The 12,977-nt window shown below is 42.1% G+C and overlaps 1 protein-coding gene across 20 annotated transcripts in view; it reads right to left on the bottom strand.

Annotated features, from left to right (window-relative positions):
* The window catches only part of LOC129816562 (microtubule-associated protein 2-like), a 192,540-nt gene that overhangs the window by 134,437 nt on the left and 45,126 nt on the right, over positions 1–12,977 (bottom strand). For 19 of the 20 annotated variants that reach the window (XM_055871159.1, XM_055871161.1, XM_055871162.1 and 16 more), the window contains exon 2: positions 3,253–3,327. The exons of the other annotated variant lie outside the window; for it this stretch is intronic. The gene's annotated coding sequence lies outside the window, so the exon portion shown is untranslated. The remainder of the gene's footprint in view (positions 1–3,252; positions 3,328–12,977) is intronic. 20 annotated transcript variants of the gene reach the window in all.

Here is a 12,977-nt window from a genome sequence, read left to right as displayed (position 1 = left end):
TTCCTCTCCCTTTAGGAAGTCATCTTCACCACCAGAGGCTTGATATTATTATCAACCCACAAGGCCCATGGGATAATATCATTATCAACCCACAAGGCCCATGGGATAATATCATTATCAACCCACAAGGCCCATGGGATAATATCATTATCAACCCACAAGGCCCATGGGATAATATCATTATCAACCCACAAGGCCCATGGGATAATATCATTATCAACCCACAAGGCCCATGGGATAATAGCATTATCAACCCACAAGGCCCATGGGATAATATCATTATCAACCCACAAGGCCCATGGGATAATAGCATTATCAACCCACAAGGCCCATGGGATAATAGCATTATCAACCCACAAGGCCCATGGGATAATAGCATTATCAACCCACAAAGTCCATGGGATAATATCATTATCAACCCACAAGGCCCATGGGATAATATCATCATCAACCCACAAGGCCCATGGGATAATATCATTATCAACCCACAAGGCCCATGGGATAATATCATTATCAACCCACAAGGCCCATGGGATAATATCATTATCAACCCACAAGGCCCATGGGATAATATCATTATCAACCCACAAGGCCCATGGGATAATATCATCATCAACCCAAAAGGCCCATGGGATAATAGCATTATCAACCCACAAGGCCCATGGGATAATAGCATTATCAACCCACAAGGCCCATGGGATAATAGCATTATCAACCCACAAGGTCCATGGGATAATATCATTATCAACCCACAAGGCCCATGGGATAATATCATCATCAACCCACAAGGCCCATGGGATAATATCATTATCAACCCACAAGGCCCATGGGATAATATCATTATCAACCCACAAGGCCCATGGGATAATATCATTATCAACCCACAAGGTCCATGGGATAATATCATTATCAACCCACAAGGCCCATGGGATAATATCATCATCAACCCACAAGGCCCATGGGATAATATCATTATCAACCCACAAGGTCCATGGGATAATATCATTATCAACCCACAAGGCCCGTGGGATAATATCATCATCAACCCACAAGGTCCATGGGATAATATCATTATCAACCCACAAGGCCCATGGGATAATAGCATTATCAACCCACAAGGTCCATGGGATAATATCATTATCAACCCACAAGGCCCATGGGATAATATCATTATCAACCCACAAGGCCCATGGGATAATATCATTATCAACCCACAAGGTCCATGGGATAATATCATTATCAACCCACAAGGCCCATGGGATAATATCATTATCAACCCACAAGGCCCATGGGATAATAGCATTATCAACCCACAAGGCCCATGGGATAATAGCATTATCAACCCACAAGGACATGGGATAATAGCATTAACAACCCACAAGGACCATAGAATTATATCACCCCATCACAAGGCCTCCAGTAAAGACCACACAGGGTAGGCCTACAGACATTGAGCAGGTGGAGAATGGGTTTAGATGTGCATTAGGCCTAGTACATCCTTCCTATAAAGTACCAGACTAGCTAGCTAGAAGCATAGAGCAGCAACCCATGTTCCTGCTTAACTGTGTATGGTGAGGGGGAGGGAGAGGGAGTGAGGCAGGAAGAGAGAAAATTAAAGAGGGGGAGGGAGAGAGAGTTAGAAAGGGAGAGAGATGGAGAGGGGGCGGGGAGATAAAGAAGGAGGGAAAAGGGGAGAGGGAGACTGAAAGAGAGAGGGAGAGAGGGAGAGAGGAGGAGAAAAAGGGGGACACCAAAAGGGGCCCATTCTAGGACATTACATCATTGCTCTCTCTGCTGCAATGGCCGACAATTAAAGAACAATCCCATCTCTCCGATTCTACACAGTAACCGGTTGGCTACCTCTGTTCGTACGCACATACGCACACACACACACACACACACACACACACACACACACACACACACACACACACACACACACACACACACACACACACACACACACACACACACACACACACACACACACACACACACACATACACACACACATACACACACACTCCTTGGGTTTGCCAGACAACCAGCAGGCAGCTTCAGAGGGTCTAATTGTTGTGTCAATAAGGAGTGTATCTGGCATGAAGCATGCACAGACACACACATAGTCTCTCTCTCTCACACACACTCAACACAAATGCACCTAATTATGCACACTGACATGCATGGATGCACACAGGCAGGCTGGCCCTCTCCTCTCGTCCTCTAATAAAATAATATGTTGTTCTGATCTGGGAAAATGGGCCACTCTCTCTCTCTGCTGTGATGGGTTCTCCAATAAGAACAACAAACAAGAAACATGGCTGTTGCAGCATCTGCCTGCCTCTACTCTATGCTGCTTCAGAGAGGGGGGACTGAAAGGAGAGAGGCTAAACAAATAGGAAAAGGTCAATCAGAAATGTCACTGCTGATTTCATTCCTCAGAGAAAGAGGGAGGGAGGGAGCGAGGGAGGGAGGGAGGGAGGTAGGGAGGGAGATGCCTAATCCCAGTCAGCGCTCAGGCATTTAGTGTACGATGGGGATGAAGGACATAGCAGCTGAGTTGAAATGTACCTGAATGTCAACAGCCACCAAGAACAGTTCAACATGAAGGGACGAGTTGTTACAACATATCAGCAGCCAATCAGAAGACAAAGACACAATTCGCCTGCTGTTTGATCTAAACCTTGAGGGAGTTGTGTGTGATCGGTCGTCCTCCATTCACCAATTAGACAAAGTCCTGGCTGCACTTGGGCTGTCAGTCCCCCTCACTGTCATTTTGGCACGCAGTGTCTGTCTCTCTCTAACGCACGCACGCACGCACGCACACACACACACACTTAAAAGCCCTTCTCTATGTCAAATTGTTCATCACCTAAAACACACAAACAGTACACTTCCATACTTTCTTTGGCCACAACTAAATGATCCTCAAAAATTACCCCAAACACAAACACTGAACAGTAGTAAAGGAGAGGGTGTGAGAAAGAAATTGAAGAGAGGGTGTGAGAAAGAACATGAGCAGATAGAGAGAGATGGAGGAGAAAGGAGAGCAGCAATATGCCAGTGCTCCTTGTAGCTGTGGCAGTCTAGCTGCTAGCTCATGTAGCTCCCCTACAGAGAGAGAGAGACTCTTCATATGCCTGACAAACAGTAACAGTGACGCAGCATTTTTGCAACCGCATACATAAAATATATACAGAGAAATTATACAGAGAGAAAGATAGAGAGAAAGAGAGAGGGAGAGAGACATACCTGGTGAGAGAAGGCTGGGGAGAGGATAACAGTTTTCCTTTCAGCACGCGGAGGGGAAAAAATACTTTCAGAGACCTGAAGAGAGAGATATCAGAGAGAGAGAAAGATATCAGAGAAGGAGCGGGAGACGGAGAAATAGAGAAATAGAGAGAGAGACAGAAAGAGACAGAAAGAGATGCTCAACATGCTCTGCTCACACCTGCTGTGATGGTCCGGGCCTAAACCACACAAAAACAATACTAAACACTATGGAACACAAAGCTTTTACTATCCCTTCCTGGAATATACAAGGCCTGAGGTCATCTGCTGTTGGCCTAAAGAGCAAGAACCCAGACTTCATCAAATAAATTGGAAATACAGACATTGTCATCCTACAAGAAACATGGTATAAAGGAGACGGACCCAATGGTTGCTCTCTAGGTTACAGAGAGCTGGTAGTCCCATCCACCAAACTACCAGGTGTGAAACAGGGAAGAGACTCAGGGGCAGTGGTGACCCGTCATTCAACCTGTTTTGAGACCCAATTTTTTTGCCCCAAAAAATAAAATATATAAATATATTTGTAAAAAAAAAATGGGGGGGCTTGCATGTTATTTTGGCATTAATACGTGTCACTTATCAGTTTGCAAACAATGTAAAATATATATATATATAATTGAGTTAATAAAGCCGCATACAAGCATGGTCTCTTTTTTGTTTTCTTGACTAAAGCAGCTCCAAAATGCAGGTGTTTCAGCCTAGCTCAGTGCTTTCTGTGGTGGTGAGGCGAGCCAGCAGAAAATAACATAATTGCGCTGGGATTGGCTCAGTATTCTGTCACTCATGGGGACATTGCGCACTCGCCTAGCTTCAGTACTTTCGTAATGGTAGACATCCAAAATGTCGGCCCTTTGGGTGCTACCATAGATTTATATTACAAGTGCCCTTCCAAGAAGGTTCAAGGTCACTGGCCTCAGAAATGATGTAAAATCACGTTATATGTACAGTAGCTTTGATTGGACTGATCATGTCAACATCTTACTTTCACAATTTTAGCTAGCAGTCGTCATCGTGAATCAAGTCTACTGGCAAATCCTTTTAATCCTTGTCATATGAAGATAAATAATGAAGAGAAAATATAGATAAAACGTATCGGTGCGCATCGGCCATTGGACATAATAATTACACAAGTTGGAAATTGCAAATTTCAGTGGCTAACCGCCAGCATTGCAGTGGGAAGTCAGACTGGGAAAATATGCTTTGAACGGTATTCCAACGATTGTCAATCGTTTCCTTTGATCACAAAATTTGCCAACGAAGGACCACCACGCACAACAAGGTGAGTACAAAAATATCTTATATGCTGCTGCATAAATTATGTTATATGCCAGGGATATATGGTCAGCCATATCAGCTATGTTTTAAAAAGGCAGTAAATGAGGCTGAATTAATTGTTTCGTTGCCAGACAAGGCTCCGCTGATAGCCAGGTGTAGCGGTGGTAAGGATTCACTTTATGTAGGACAGCTTTATGTAGACTCTAACAGTTTGTGGGCACCGCTAGTTGCTGTTATAGTGCAATTCATGTATTGTTTAGTGTTGTGTTGTGTAGTGGCTTCGCTGGCATGTATCTAAAAAAATAAGGGGGGGGAGTTGCCCCACCAAGATTTACATGCTAAAATCGACACTGTTCAGGGGGTATGCTAATTTGATATAGAGCAGACCAAACCCACTCTATTAAATTAGTCAAAACAGGAACATTTTACATCTGGCTAGAAATGAATAAGGAAATTGAGAAAAATGTCCTCATGTGTGCTACCTATACCCCCTCAGTAGAATCCCCATACTTTAATGATGCCATCTTCTCCATCCTAGAGGGGGAGATCAACAATTTCCAGCCTCAGGGACATGTACTTGTCTGTGGTGACCTAAATGCCAGAACTAGACAAGAATCTGACACCCTCAGCACACAGGAGGACAAAGACCTACCTGGAGGGGTCAGCATTCTCTCCCCATATGCCCCCCTAGACACAACTACGACAACATAACCAACAAAAACGGGTCACAACTCCTGCAGCTCTGTCGGATGCTGGGTATTACGTAGACAATGGTAGGCTTCGAGGGGACTCCTATGGTAGGTACACCGATAGCTCATATGTAGACTACTTTATCACTGACCTCAACCCAGAGTCTCTTAGAGCGTTCACAGTCAGTCCACTGACACCTCTATCAGATCACAGCAAAATCACACTCTACTTTAACATAGCTTTGCTCAATCATGAGTCATCAAAGCCAAAGGAACTGAATAATATTAAGAAATGCTATAGATGGAAGGAAAGTAGTGTGTAAATCTACCAAAAAACTATTAGGCAACAACAAATTCAATCCCTTATAGAGATTTCCTGGACAAAATAGGTGTAACCTTGGCAGTAGAAAACCTAAACAGTATATTTGACCTCTCAGCTTCCCTATCAAATCAAAATATTTCAAGCAGACAACCTAAGAAAATGAACAGCAACGACAAATGGTTTGATGAAGAATGCAAAAACCTAAGAAAGAAATTGAGAAACCTATCCAACCAAAAACATAGAGACCCAGAAAAAGAGACCCAGAGTGTAGACCTTCACTATGGTGAATCACTAAAATAATAGAGAAATACAAGGAACAGCACGTCAGAAATCAGCTCAATGTAATTGAAGAATCCAAAGAATCTAACCACTTCTGTGAAAATTGGAAAACTCTAAACAAACAACGAAGAGTTATCTATCCAAAACAGAGATGCATGGATAAACCACTTCTCCAATCTTTTTGGCTCTATAACAAAGAACAAATAGCCAAAACATATACATGATCAAATACAAATCTTAGAATCAACTATTAAAGACTATCAGAACCCACTGGATTCTCCAATCACATTGAATGAACTACAGGACAAAATACAAACCATCCAACCCAAAAAGGCCTGTGGGGTTGATGGTATCCAAAATGAAATTATAAAATATACAGACCACAAATTCCAATTGGCTATACTTAAACTCTTCTACATCATCCTCAGCTTTGGCATATTCCTCAATATTTGGAGCCAAGGACTGATCGCCCCAATCCACAAAAGTGAAGACAAACATGACCCCAATAACTACTGTGGGATATGAGTCAACAGCAACCTTGGGAAAATCCTCTGCATTATCATTAACATTAGACTCATATATTTCCTCAGCAAAAACAATGTACTGAGCAAATGTCAAATTGGCTTTTTATGAAATTACTGTTTAACAGACCACGTATTCACCCTAATTGACAAACTAATACGCCAAAACAATGGCAAAGTCTTATCATTCTTTGTTGATTTCAAAATAGCTTGATTCAAATTGGAATGAGGGCCTGTTATACAAATTGATGGAAAGTGGTGTTGGGGGAAAAACATACAACATTATAAAATCCATGTACACAAACAACAACTGTTAAAATTGGCAAAGAACACACACATTTCTTTCCAGAGGGCCGGGGGGTGAGACAGGGATGCAGCTTAAGCCCCACTCTCTTCAACATACAGTTGAAATCGGAAGTTTACATACAGTTAGGTTGGAGTCATTAAAACTCGTTTTTCAACCATTCCACAAATTTCTTGTTAACAAACTATAGTTTTTGCAAGTCGGTTAGGACATCTACTTTGTGCTTTATACAAATAATTTTTCCAACAATTGTTTACAGACAGATTATTTCACTTATAATTCACTGTATCACAATTCCAGTGGGTCAGAAGTTTACGAACACTAAGTTGACAGTGCCTTTAAACAGATTGGAAAATTCCAGAAAATTATGTAATGGCTTTAGAAGCTTCTGATAGGCTAATTTATATAATTTAAGTCAATTGGAGGTGTACCTGTGGATGTATTTCAAGGCCTACCTTCAAACTCAGTGCCTCTTTGCTTGAAATCATGAGAAAATCAAAATAAATCAGCCAAGACCTCAGAAAAACAATTTTAGACCTCTACAAGTCTGGTTCATCCTTCGGAGCAATTTCCAAACACCTGAACATACCATGTTCATCTGTACAAACAATAGTACACAAGTATAAACACCATGGGATCACGCAGCCATCACATCACTCAGGAAGGAGACGCGTTCTGTCTCCTAGGTATATGAATGCACTTTGGTGCGAAAAGTGCAAATCAATCCCAGAACAACAGCAAAGGACCTTGTGAAGATGCTGGAGGAAACAGGTACAAAAGTATCTATATACAAGGTAAAACAAGAACTATATCGACATAACCTGAAAGGCCGCTCAGCAAGGAAGAAGCCACTGCTCCAAAACCGCCATAAAAAAGCCAGACTACGGTTTGCAACTGCACATGGGGACAAAGATCGTACTTTTTGGAGAAATGTCCTCTGGTCTGATGAAACAAAAATAGAACTGTTTGGCCACAATGACCATCGTTATGTTTGAAGGAAAAAGGGGGAGGCTGCAAGCCGAAGATCACCATCCCAACCGTGAAGCACGGGGGTGGCAGCATCATGTGTTGGGGGTGTTTTGCTGCAGGAGGGACTGGTGCACTTCACAAAATAGATGGCATCATGAGGCAGGAAAATGATGTGGATATATTGAAGCAACATCAAGACATCAGTCAGGAAGTTAAAGCTTGGTCACAAATGGGTCTTCCAAATGGACAATGACCCCAAGCATACTTCCAAAGTTGTGGCAAAATGGCTTAAGGACAACATGGTCATTGTATTGGAGTGGCCATCACAAAGCCCTGACCTCAATCCTATAATTACACCAGGTCTGTCAGGAGGAATGGGCCAGAATTCACCCAACTTCTTGTGGGAAGCTTGTGGAAGGCTACCCGAAACATTTGACCCAAGTTAAACAATTTAAAGGCAATGCTACCAAATACTAATTGATTGTATGTAAACTTCTGACACACTGGGAATATGCTGAAAGAAACAAAAGCTAAAATAAATCATTCTCTCTACGATTATTCTTACATTTCACCTTTTAAAAAGGAAATTTTTACCATTATTAAATGTCAGGAATTGTGAAAAACTGGGTTTAAATGTATTTGGCTAAGGTGTATGTAAACTTCCGACTTCAACTTGTCACGTTCCTGACCTGTTTTCTGTTGTTTTGTATGTGTTTAGCTGGTCAGGACGTGAGCTGGGTGGGAATTCTATGTTGTGTGTCTAGTTTGTCTGTTTCTATGTCAGCCTAGTGTGGGTTCTCAATCAGAGACAGATGGTAGTCGTTGTCTCTGATTGAGACTCATATATAGGAGGCTTGTTTTGTGTTGGGATTTTGTGGGTGTTTGTTACCTGTCTCTGTGTTTGTGGTCTGCACCAGATAGGTCTGTATCGGTTTTGCACATTTGTTATTTTGTATGTTGTTTGTAGTGTTTCACTTGTTCTTGTATTAAACATGTTGAACACTAGCCGCGCTGCACTTTGGTCCTCTCCTTCACCTATGGAAGAAAGCCGTTACACAACTGTATATATCAATGAATTGGCGAGGGCACTAGAACAGTCTGCAGCACCCGGCCTCACCCTACTAGAATCTGAACTCAAATGTCTACTGTTTGCTGATGATCTAGTGCTTCTGTCCCCAACCAAGGAGGGCCTACAGCAGCACCTAGATCCTCTGCACAGTTGGTGTCAGACCTGGCCTCTGACAGTAAATCTCAGTAAAACAAAAATAATGGTGTTCCAAAAAAGGTAAAGTTTTCAGGACCACGAATACAAATTCCATCTAGACACCGTTGCCCTAGAGCACACAAAAAAACTATACATACCTCGGCCTAAACATCCGCGCCACAGGTAACTTCCACAAAGCTGTGAACAATCTGAGAGACAAGGCAAGAAAGGCCTTCTATGCAATAAAGAGGAGCATAAAATTCAACATACCAATTACCAGCTAAAAATACTTGAATCAGTTATAGAACCCATTGCCCTTTATGGTTGTGAGGTCTGGGGTCCGCTCACCAAGCAAGAATTAAAAAAATGGGACAAACACCAAATTGAGACTCTGCATGCAGAATTCTGCAAAAACATCTGTGTGCAACGTAAAGCACAAAATAATGTATGCGGAGCAGAATTAGGCCGATTCCCGTTAATTATCAAAATTGAGAAAAGAGTCGTTAAATTCTATAACCATCTAAAAGAAAGCGATTCCCAAACCTTCCATAACATAGGCACCTACAGAGAAATTAACCTGGAGAAGAGCCCCCTAAGCAAGCTGATCCTGGGGCTCTGTTCACCTGTTGTATTCGGAGCATGTGACAAATACAATATGATTTGATTTAAATCATTAGGTATGGCTGACCACCGGCACACAGACAAAGACCCGACTTCCTACTGGCTCCTGACACTTCCTGCTTTGCACTACAGGAGTCTGTCACCTAATCCCAGTAAGCAACCTCCCACTCTGGGAACAGCCATGGAGTCCGTCACCTAATCTCAGTCAGCAACCTCCCACTCTGGGAACAGCCATGGAGTCTGTCACCTAATTCCAGTCAGCAACCTCCCACTCTGGGAACAGCCATGGAGTCTGTCACCTAATTCCAGTCAGCAACCTCCCACTCTGGGAACAGCCATGGAGTCCGTCACCTAATTCCAGTCAGCAACCTTAGCCTCTTTAGATGGGTATGCTCCCTCTAAGCAGGGGATGTTCTGCTTCATGTGTGTCCATGTGAGGGTGCATTATGTGAACGAGAGGGGCTAATGGAGACTATAATCACGTAAAGGAAATCATATATTTTTTATGTTAAGTATACAGTGTAGAAGTTTCATACTGAGCTTCCCCTAGATGGCTCAAAGGGTCAAAAGGGCATCAAAGGACAAAGGATAACGGAGAGTATATGTAAGTAAATCAATGAGGTGCCCAGTCCATCTATCTGTCTCACTGTCCAACACTATTAGCAGATTAAGACCAGAGTTGTTCATGAAATCAGGGTGACCAGTAACTAATGACCAGTAAGCTGATTGGCTGTGACTCGGTACAGTCAGTCAGTCCAGACAGGCAAACCCCCCCCACTACACTATGTAGGGAACAGGGTGCCATTTGGGACACAGCGTGTGTGTCTCTCCAGTCAAGGACACTCTTTATCTACACTGACTTTGAACTGGTGTGATGATATGTGATTGACTCAGCCTGAAGCCTCATTTGCAGCATAGAAAAGCCTTTTTGTTTGAGCAGGATGAGATTTGATCAGTCATCGAGTGGAGAGAATCCAGTGAGTCAGATCCCTTTGATGAAATGGGTTTAAACATTATGGAACTGCTGAGAGCAGATTGATTATACACCAGGACTCTGAGAGGGTGTCACATGTGACTAGGGTGGGCAATCTATGTTTTCTATTTCTTTGTTGGCCGAGTATGGTTCCCAATCAGAGGCAGCTGTCTATCGTTGTCTCTGATTGGGGATCAAACTTAGGCAGCTTTTTCCACCTGTAGTTTGTGGGATCTTCTTTTGGTACTGTGCTGTTGAGCCCTACTAAACTTTACGTTTCATTTGTATTTTAATTTTTTTCTGTGTTCATTTAATAAAGTAAAATTTACGCCTACCACGCTGCACCTCATTCCACCAACGAGCGTAACAGAGGGATTGTGCTAATGAAGGAACACAGACACACACAGACAAAAACACAGACTAAGACACAGACAGACACACACGCACAGAATGACTGGGCTAATGTCCTTGTCACGCTCGTCGTAACGTTGAAGAGAGAAGGACCAAGGCGCAGTGTGATAACAATACATCATCTATTTATTGAAAACGAAAAACACTTAAACAAACTACAAAACAACAAAAGCTATAAGCTATAAATGACAAGTGCAGACAAAGGCAACTAACATAGACATAGACAATAACCCACAAAATACCCAATGAATATGGCTGCCTAAATATGGTTCCCAATCAGAGACAACGATAGACAGCTGTCTCTAATTGAGAACCAATCTTGGCAACCATAGACATACATACACCTAGACTAGACACTGCCCCATAAACATACAAAACACATACATCCCACATGTCACACCCTGACCTAACAAAAATAATAAAGAAAACAAAGATAACTAAGGCCAGGGCGTGACAGTCCTGGAATTAGTGCTGAGCGATTAACCGAAATTGTGGTTATTTTTCGACATTGGTTAAATTATTTGAATTACATTTTCTTTGCTTTTTTTCTGTGAGCTGTAGAGATAAATTATATCAAGCCTGAACTGTGAGATGTAGTCGGGGTTTGTTGAAACTACAAAATAGACTAGAATCACACACCTTTTGATAATAACCGGAGCCACATCCTCTCTGTGGCAGGATGTGTGAGGTTTATAGTGTGTACACAGATACACACACCACTTCTCTCCTCCCAGAACACACATAGAGTTGCTGCCAAAAGCACAAGCAGACCAGACACACCTGAGACTGGGGAGGTTCACCTGACACACCACAAGCACCTGCTCATTATCAGCTGTGGCAGAATACTCTCCTCCCCAGTAATACATAAAAGTGGTAACATATTAGAAAACAAATTATCATTATCAATACAAAGCATCAATACCAGGGGGCAATTCATATGGGGATTATTCAGAGAGCATCATACAGTCATTAAAGTGGAACTGACAGCATTTTATTAACTACTTTGCAGATATGAAACAGACAAACAAAGGCATTGTTGGATGCAGTTCAATGTATGATTAATGTAATTCACCAACACATTTTTAAGTAGTCCAAAAAATATTGCTATCAGGTTGTAAATCATAATTGGCCTGGTACATTGTTTGCTGCCTCCATTCGAGATGCAGTTTCCATTTCAATGACTCAATATTTTGGACAAAAAAGGACAAATGTAACTAAGGCTGGGAATGTCAATACAATCAAACTAACAAGGGCAATGATCACAAGTCAGTCATAAAGTGGCTAATAGCCTAGCACATCTATTTCTATAGCTAGCTAAAAACACAGAGCCTAACGTTAGCTAGCTAGCTTGCTAGCTGCTAGGAGGATGTCATGTCATTGGAGGAGTAGGTGAGTGACTGGCTTTTTCCCCTCATCTTGTTTTTTGGTCGCTATACACAGCTAGACATGCAGGAGTCATTTGGTTAGTTAGCAAGAACTTGAATGACTGTTATCCAGTTAGCATATCACTTGTGTTTGCAAATTCACTCTGGCTATCTACTCAGAGTGCAGAATAACAGATGAATTTACAAATGTGCAACACCTGCTGAATATGACCGGTGTCAGTAAACGTAGGCAAAAAAAGTTATAGTTAGTCACGAATGCTCTAGATAACATGTAAACAGCCTAGCTAACCAGCTCTGCTATGGTGAGTAAAATGGCCAGAGTGAGGTGTTCTCTCACTTGTGTCTAGAAGTAGCTAGCTAGCAAGCTAGCCAATTTTAGCCAGTTAACTTGGGTGCTTGGTTGTAGGCAAGCTGCAGAAGGACGAGTGGGCTACAATTCCCCATTATTTATCAGTGCAAATTTGACGGTGAACTATCTGAAAAAGTTTTAAGTTGTATCTAATGTTCCTTCGTCAGAATTGAGTTAATCTTGCACTGGCTAGCGTTTGTTGTTGATGATTGTTGTTGATGTGCATTATTGAGGGAGAGAGAGCCTACCTTTCCATGGTTGTTTGATCAATAGGACTGTAAAGTTCCCAAATGTAAGAGAACTCCCATAGTGTTGACATATCTGCAGAAATCCATTCAGGTGTATTTTGTGGCTTTTGGCGAATGCGTTCTAATGATCTAAAGT

Source organism: Salvelinus fontinalis, chromosome 19 (assembly GCF_029448725.1).
Source record: "Salvelinus fontinalis isolate EN_2023a chromosome 19, ASM2944872v1, whole genome shotgun sequence".
NCBI lineage: Eukaryota > Metazoa > Chordata > Actinopteri > Salmoniformes > Salmonidae > Salvelinus > Salvelinus fontinalis.
This window is presented reverse-complemented; position numbering and strand designations above follow the sequence as displayed.